The sequence below is a fragment of the Camelus ferus genome, chromosome 36, assembly GCF_009834535.1.
Source record: "Camelus ferus isolate YT-003-E chromosome 36, BCGSAC_Cfer_1.0, whole genome shotgun sequence".
Classification (NCBI taxonomy): Eukaryota; Metazoa; Chordata; class Mammalia; order Artiodactyla; family Camelidae; genus Camelus; species Camelus ferus.
This window is the reverse complement of record NC_045731.1, coordinates 12,273,075-12,280,873: the sequence shown is the minus strand read 5'-3', so window position 1 is coordinate 12,280,873 and position 7,799 is coordinate 12,273,075. Positions and strand designations below refer to the sequence as shown.

Genomic DNA, 7,799 nt, shown 5'->3' with positions numbered 1-7,799 from the left:
AGGATCCCTGTAAGATTAACAATCGGTATAATTTAAAACAAAATTACAGTATTTATTTGGCTCCACTTCGTTTAAATATGGTGATGACCTTGATGGGTTTATTTTACAAATCGTCCAAAGTTCTGTTTTGCCATGGCAAGGAAAGGCAGTGTCCTGCAGAAGGAGGTGATGTTCTAGGGACGAATGGAAGTGAGATGCGGAAGTAAGATTTAGAAGGTGAATGGTAGGATTCTGTTTAAAAAACACATTTTGAAGGGGAGGGTATAGCTCAGTGGTAGAGTGCATGCCTATCATGTATGAGGTCCTGGGTTCAATCCCCAGTACCTCCATTAAAGGAAGGAAGGAAGGAAGGAGGAAAGAAGGAAAGAAAGAAAGAGACCTAATTACCTCCCCCTGCCAAAAAAAAAATAATAAATAGAAACAAAATAGAAATAAAGTGATGTTAAAAAAAAAAAAAAGCTTAAAGGAAAAAACAAATTTTGCTCCCAATTGGGAAGGATGTATGTTTTAGAAGTAATGATCTGTGTGTATGTGTGTGTGTGTGTGTGTGTGTGTGTGTGTGTGTGTGTGTGTGTGAATTCAAAGTGCATTTGAATTCATAGGCAAAGCTTTGGCAATGCCCACATTACTCAAATTGATCTCTTCTCTCTTTTCAAAAGAACATTCTGAGGACCACACCTTCATAATCCCATTTCCCGGAGGCTGCTGCAGGTAAGAGGTCCTCTTCTGGACTGAGTTCTGCAGGCCCTCCAACACAGACTCATGGGATGTGTTGCTGATGCAAAACTGGTTACTCGGTATTTGATTTACCCTTTAACATTTTGGTTTGGGCTTTTGAGGCAGCAAATAAAAATTCCACTTTCCCCTCTTGGTTTGAGACCCATTAAGAATTAAGATGTGGAAATGAAAATGAAAACATCTACCAAGCTCCCACTAAAGCTGATTTTAAGTTGTGGTTTAGGTGTGTACCCCCTGCCACTTTGGTCATTTTGCCATCTGATAAGGGCTCCGCATGGACAGCGCCCCCTGAAGCCAAGAGCAGGACCACTCCTGCTCGGTGGCCAGGAGCATCCTAGGGGAGCAGGCTGTGCAGGGTCCGCCGCCGCACTCAGCTCGCTTCCCAAGCTCGCTGTTCACATGAAGTCACTCCTACGACCTGGCAAGGAGGGAAGAAGGGGCCGAGATAAGCTGGGACACTTCCTCATTTTTCTCTCCTGGAGAGTGAAACAGAAATGTCCTTTTCTCTGTGCAAACACCAGGCTAGGGGAGTTTTCCTTGAACAACTGAAACCTTCTCAAGCATCACTGGGGAAGACATTCTAGATCAAATGGTACATGTTGCAGTGTTGGCCACATCACAGGCTCTCCCTCGGTGTGACTTTTATTGTTGTTGTAATTATTGTTGCCTATAAAAGTGACAACACCTTCATAGTCCAAAGATAAAGTATCTTTTTCTAAATAAAATAAAATAATCTACTTGACCCTTTGAAAATGATGCAAAACACACTCAGAATGGCTAATATTCCTTTAACGTGACCCGTGAAAGGAAGAATGGTGTTGAGAAATTATGTTAAAGAAGCTTGAGAGGCACGCAGGTGCCACACGATGTCTCAGCACTGAACCTGTCTCCGTCTCCTACTAGTCCTCTCCCCTCAAGCTACTGTCTTCCTGGAGCAAAAGCACGGACCATTTCTGTTACATTTAATAACTTAACATCACCTGTAGACAAGACACAAGGGCTCCTCTTCTGGCGAGTGTACCTGGAAGTATCCATTTCAGGCATCTGAGTGAGAGGTACCCACCCTGCATCCCGCTGGCCCCAGCATCACCAATGTGTGTGTCTGTTGGGCAGTTCAGGGGATGATCGTGGAGGAAGACGGGAGCTCAGTGATGGAGACTCAGCAAAGGTGTGATGAGGTTGCGTGCAGAAGGGAGGAACTGGCTTTGCCCAGCTACATTCCCAGTGAACAATTACCCAGTACATCCATGGACATGATGCATAATTTCGCTATCACCAACCATGTTTTAAATACTGTACTGATTCCGTCACAGGGCAGTAAGCTTCGGCCATCATGGATGCCTTATAAGAAGAGCATCATTACCCTTCTTCTGCTGACACACAAACCAGCCCTCCTGGACAGAAGCGATGTTCTGAGGAGGCGAGAGTGGTGATAACGGGGCTGGTTCAGCGCATGCCTGTGATGCACAGTCAGGTTTCTGTTTTTCTTTCGCACCAAGACAGCCTTCTTTCAAGGGCAAACATGCTCGGACTTTTTTGTCTTTCTTTTTGAGGATTTTTTTGGAGGGTATCGTTTATTCATTAAATGTGCATTGTTCCTTGACAATGAACTAGGAAAACAACCTACTTGCCTGCTAATGACCGCACAGCAGAGCACAGAGCACGAGGACTGAGAAGGGCTGAGGACAGGGAGACGCGCCAATGGAGGCTGCTGGGCGTCGGGAGGGTGTCCTAGCTGATGGGAAAGCGAGCAGGATGCAGCCAAGAGACAGGGTCTGGGAAGTGAGGGGCCAGCACTGGGGTAGAAGTTGCTCAGCAGAGGATCACGGGGAGAACAAAAGAGATCTGAGCTGCCTGGAGAGCTGGAGGCAGCTCCGTGGAACCAGCGCTGGGGCAGCAGCAAGATGGAAGGCAGTCATGAGACCTGAGGCTCGGGAGGCAAGCAAGAGTCCCAATCCGACATGTGTAACTTCCCAAGGATCACTGGCTTTCGCCTGTGGGCGATCGGGCACCACTGCAGCGGGTTCCTGTACGCAGGGTGCCAGGGTTGTGACCTGAAAGCTGGGGGAAAAAGAGAAGCCGTGTCTGCTGTTGGCAGAGGTCATGGTGCGAGACGATGGTGACAGTTCTCTCCACTGTCATCCGAATCTTTTCAAGACGAAGATGTAAATCCAGCTGGACTCATCCATCTTTAATCTGCATTAAGTCGCTGTCTGTGTCAAACAAGTATTAAGGAAAGAAGTCATAAGCAACTATTGTCAAAGAAAGCTTCAGTTAAATCATAAACAAGATTCTTTCAAGTTATTAGCGGCTGATAACACCAAGTAATCGATTCCTTGGGTAGTTGGAGAATAATGATGCATTTAGAGCAACTTAGGGCAATAAACTGGAGAAGTCTTTTTTGGGAGGAAGATAGGTCATTTTGTCCATCTAAAATAGCTTCTATTTACTTAGGAACTCCAGACTCCAGCTTTGTGAGTCTGATCTGGGGCCTGGCATTAGCTGGGCATCACAGCTCTTCTGTAAAGGTGATCTGGGCAAGCCAAATCCCAGGCAAGCTCTGTCTCAAATTCCCTGGGCCTCCACAGGAGCCATCAATTTAAGCTGCCTTCTGTCTGGATTTCCCCTGCCAACAATTCACTGCTTGATCATTGTTTCCAATTGCTAAAGTGACCCTTAAGTACGGCTCCCAGAGAATTCCCCGGTTCCCTCAAAGCAGTGGAGAAATCCTTAACCAATGGGACTTCCCAGTTTCTATCCCTGTGCCCAGTGTAAAAACGTAGGTAGCCGCATTTTCTCTTGCCCTGACTAGGCACTCTTGAAGACGCTAATGACGTGAGTGACATCGAAGGGGGGGGGTGTGTCTATGCAGACAAGGTGCTGTGCAGGAAGACCTACTCGTCCCCTGCGGTCGGTCCTTTACGACGTCAGGGAGCTGCAGTGTTGCATCCTTAGTCTGCTACCCGGAATGGTTCAGGGAACTCAGGTAGCCAGAAAGAGAGGTAACTTACTTGTGTGCATGAACAGTTAAGCACATGATGTCATAGAATTAGCACCTCCGGGTGAAGCTAAGCAAGGAAACTCTGAGTCCTGCAGCAAGACTGGAAGAGACTGGTTCTGGGAAGGGACTACATGGGATACGCGTTTTTGCATCTGGGCGCTGGTGGCTCTGCCTTGTTTCTCACCTCCTTAGCGAACCGTGGGGGAATGCCACTGCTGGCCCCCCAAGTCTGCGATTCTGCTTCAGCGAAGAACAGGGGAGAAGCTGCTTGTTGGTTGTCATTGGTTTAACTGCTCAAGGGGAGAGTTCAGACACACCTTCGTGTACGTTACAGGGCGTGGAAGCGTTTACTCACTGGTGAATGTCCTCATTCACTCAGTCTCCTGAGCATCTTCCAGGTTCCAGGAACCATGTGGACTCTGAGGGCTACTGAGTGGACAGATGGCGGTCCCCTGCTCTCAGGAGCACCCAATAGCACCAAGGGACAAGTGTGCAAGCGTATAATTAAATATAACGTGATGATGCTTATAATTAAGATAGAACCAACCACTGTGATCAGCTCCTTCAGTGAGCCACCAGCTCCCTGGGAATCAGGTCATGTTTCCAAGGCATGTGATACTCGAGCAGTAGCTTTCTCATCCACAGAATCACTTTGGTTGAAAAAAAAAGTTATTGGAAATTGGTTTTATTTCAGTTGATCAATACATATACAACTGGGGTTAATACTATTAACACACTATGGAATCGTAAGTTATAGGTGAAAAATGTCACAGACAAGATCTTTTATGTAATTGTACATTTCCTAGAGAACTATGTATAGCCTAAATATTTAAAAGGCTTATTTAACTTTCCCAGACCAAAGATGTTTCCTTTTTAAGAGCATTAATCATTCACAAACATGGGTCACTAGTACCCGGTAGGTGCCTGTTTATTCAGAAACCAAATCGAGGACTTCAAAAAAGAGTCATCAGAAACATATACTACAATTTCTTTAATGAAAACATTTACCAGCTAATGGCAAAGATTTATTATTAACACTAAAATTTTCATGGTTTGTCACAGAAGCAAGACGATACCACATTAACATTATACTCAGGAAACTTTGGAAGACACTGAGAAACATTAGAATGAGGTTAAGTGTGGTAGACTGTTATTGCTAAAGCCTATGTGGGAATTCCCCAAAAACTTATTAGCTCCGTATTTTATAAACAGTTAACTGAGTAAACAAAATTATCAAGTAACCCCTTCGGTCTGTTTCACCCATGTCCTCCCCATCTTGGGTGAAGGAGACCCAGTCTTTGCAGCTGTTGAGGTCAAAAACGTGCCCTCTACTTGGACACCCTTCTCTCTTGTACTTCTTACTTAGTCTATTTTTCTCGTATTGTGTAATTTGTGTTTGTTGTCTGTCTGCCCCTGTTAGGAGGTCCTGCTCACAAAGGCTAGATGTGGGTCTCTTTGCTCTAAGACAGCTGCTGGCTCCCGGGACTTGCACAGTAAATGTCTGTCCAGCATAGATAGCTTTCTGGCAGACACCTGCTGTCCCTGCTCCTTCTCTGTCCAAGCTTGGTCACATCTCCTTGGACTCCTGCGCCCATTCTTTTTCCTCTCTGCCCTTAGTTGTGGACCATCAGAACACCATGGGAACCAGCCCTTATACCTCCTCCCTCTCTGTCCTCCTCACTCCCTAAGTGGCCTCCTCCAGTCCAAAGGCTGCAAACACCAGCTCTGTGCTCTAAGCCCTCAGATACACACCTCCAACTCAGACCTTTCCCCTCACAGCCAGAGTCATATCAAGCCACCCACCTACTTTCACATGGGTGCCAATAGGCACCTCAACCCTAAGATGCCTCAGGTTGACCTTCCGCCTTTTCCTTCAGATAAGCACACCTGTCACCTCCCCATCACAGAACACCTGTCATCTCCCCCATCACAGTACACCTGCCACCTCCTCCATCATTGTACACCTGTCGTCTCCCCTATCACAGTTAATGGCACAACACACTCCTGCTGCCTGGCCCCAAGCCCTGAATAAGCCTGAGCTTCTCTCTTCCCCTCACATCTCACATGCCCACCCTCTGCCCATCTCCAGCACGCCTACCCTGACCCGAGCCTCCATCCTCTCAAGCCTCAACTGTTGCTTTCTGCTTAGTTTCAGATTATTCTCTGACCTGTAGCAAGATGCCCCTTCCTCAATGTAAGTAGGTCCCCTGATCCCTCTGCTGAGACCCCCCCTAAAGTGTCTTCTAGGCTCAATCAGTGTTACATCCAAAGAAGCTCCGTGGTCCTTGAGTCCCCAGGTGTGCCAGCTCCCCCACATCCCTGCTCCCCAAGCCTGTCCCACCTCCGCTTTTTCTAGTGACACTGTCCTCCTGCTGTTCCTCAGACACGCCTGCCACACTCCCACCTCGGGGCCTTTGCACATACCATGCCCTCTGCCTGGAATGCTTTTCGGCCAGAAATATCCAGGGTTTACACTCTCACTGTCTTCAAGTCTCTGCTCAAACATCACCTCACCTCATACGTCCTCTCTGATACTCAGTATGAAAACACCCCCTCCACACTCCCCACCTCCTTTTGTCATTCTGTAGCTTTTCAGTTTCTACCCCATTTAACTTGGTCATATTTATTTGTTTATATCTGTCAGTGTACAATGTAACCTTAAAAGCTGGGGATTTTTCTACTTAACTCACAGAAAAGTGCTAGGCATAACCATAAACAGTTTTTTAATAAATTAACACTATTTTTCTGACACCACTTTTATTTTTTAAAAATCATTCCTACATAAGCATAAACAGTTTTTAATACATTAACACTATTTTTCTGACACCAGTTTTATTTTTTAAAAATTATTCCATCCTGGGGAAAAAATGTCTTATCAAAACTGGGACGTTATCCCTGTCTTACACCACATGTGTAAATTTACTCAAAATGGATCAAAAGCCAAAATAGAAGAGCTAAAAGTAAACTTCCCTGAGAAGAAAACATGGGGGTAGATCTTTGTGACCTTGGATTTGGCAGTGGCTTCTAACACGTGACACCAAAAGTCCAAGCAACCACAAAAGAAATAAACTGAACTTCATAAAAAGTGTTTTTTAAAAATTTGTGCTTCAGAAGATTCCATAAAGATAACAAGAACCTACTGTAGAGCGCAGGGAACTCTATTCAATTTCTTGTAATAACGTATAATGGAAAAGAATCTGGAAGAAAATATATATGTAGGTATGTGTATAACTGAATCGCTTTGCTGTACACCTGAAACCAACATTGCCGATCGAGCACAGAACTTACAAGTGCCCGGCACGTGTGCACACAGCAGGAGCAGTATTCGGAGTTTTCTTGAACAATGCAAATATTTTAGAGTGAATAATTATATTCATTGGAAAAAAGTAGTTTTCAGAGAGTCCTTTGATAACCAAGAGTTGACTGCATTATTAAACGTTTTAATGAAGTGCCCTCTTATAGAAATTGTTTCATCTAAACACACTGGAGTCTCATCTTAATTTTAACTTTGCTAATTAAGGTAGGCACAAAGATATGCAGAAGGGAGTTCAATGAAGACCAGCAGTGATTCCTGCTTGGTACACAATATACATTTGATTCTTCTGACACATTTTAATGACTCTGTAGATAACCAGCAAAATCATCTTGATTATGTAATCCAGTGTTAATAATTATCTCCCTGAATTTATAGTCAATTTTCTAAGGACTCCAACTATCAGGGAAACATCTGTTTGTTCCTCATCTGTGATTTGTTTCTTGCCTTTAATTTCACTACTAAAACCAAAACGCCATTTAAACTACTTTTAATTCCAAATTCCAAATTCCACACTGCTCATGCAGTGGAATGTTCAACTCTCTCTTACCTAATGTAATGCTGTGAAGCTATTTATAGGTGCTACAGTGTCTGAAAGATATAAAAAGGGTTACTCCTAGGTGGCTGCCTCAGGAAAAAAAAAATACTAGAATAGCTGGTAAAGTTTGAGAATCGATCCCAAGGTCAAAATACAAATATATATTTACCACCTAAAATATCCCACACAGGCCTGTATTAAGCCCAAGA

At 44.6% G+C, this 7,799-nt stretch overlaps 1 non-coding gene across 1 annotated transcript; it reads left to right on the top strand.

The window, feature by feature from the left end:
- Window positions 1-257: 257 nt before the first annotated feature.
- On the top strand, window positions 258-329 carry TRNAD-AUC. Its single transcript has one exon. It is a non-coding gene; the product is annotated as a tRNA-Asp (tRNA).
- Window positions 330-7,799: the final 7,470 nt, after the last annotated feature.